Source organism: Chondrus crispus, genomic scaffold (genome assembly GCF_000350225.1).
Source record: "Chondrus crispus Stackhouse genomic scaffold, scaffold_138, whole genome shotgun sequence".
In the NCBI taxonomy this organism is placed as follows: Eukaryota; Rhodophyta; class Florideophyceae; order Gigartinales; family Gigartinaceae; genus Chondrus; species Chondrus crispus.
This window is the reverse complement of record NW_005179009.1, coordinates 176072-176480: the sequence shown is the minus strand read 5'-3', so window position 1 is coordinate 176480 and position 409 is coordinate 176072.

The following is a 409-nucleotide window of genomic DNA, read 5'->3' as shown; positions in this document are numbered from 1 at the left end:
ACTCGGTTGAATCGCGCGTGCAGTAGAGGGAGGCGGAGGCGGGGGGCGGGATGTGCTCGCGGCGGGCGAGCGAGGCGAGCAGGGCGACGGGGCGGGCCGAGCGGGCGCGCACGACCTGGAGGGTGACGCCCAGCTGGACGCGCAGGGCGGAGGAGAGGGACGAGGCCCACGGGATGCGCAGCGGCGGGACGAGCAGGCACGGCTTGCCGAGCGAGATGTGCAGGTGGGCGAGCGAGGCCGAGGCGGCGGCCGGCGAGGCCGGCGGGGCGGGCGAGGGCGGCAGCGGCGAGAGCGTGAGGTAGGCGTCGGCGGAGAGCGACGGCGGGCGCAGAAGGGCTTGGTGGGCGAGGGCCGCGTGCGAGGGCGAGGAGAGGGCGAGCGAGATTAGGCGCAGGTCGTGCTCGGGGTC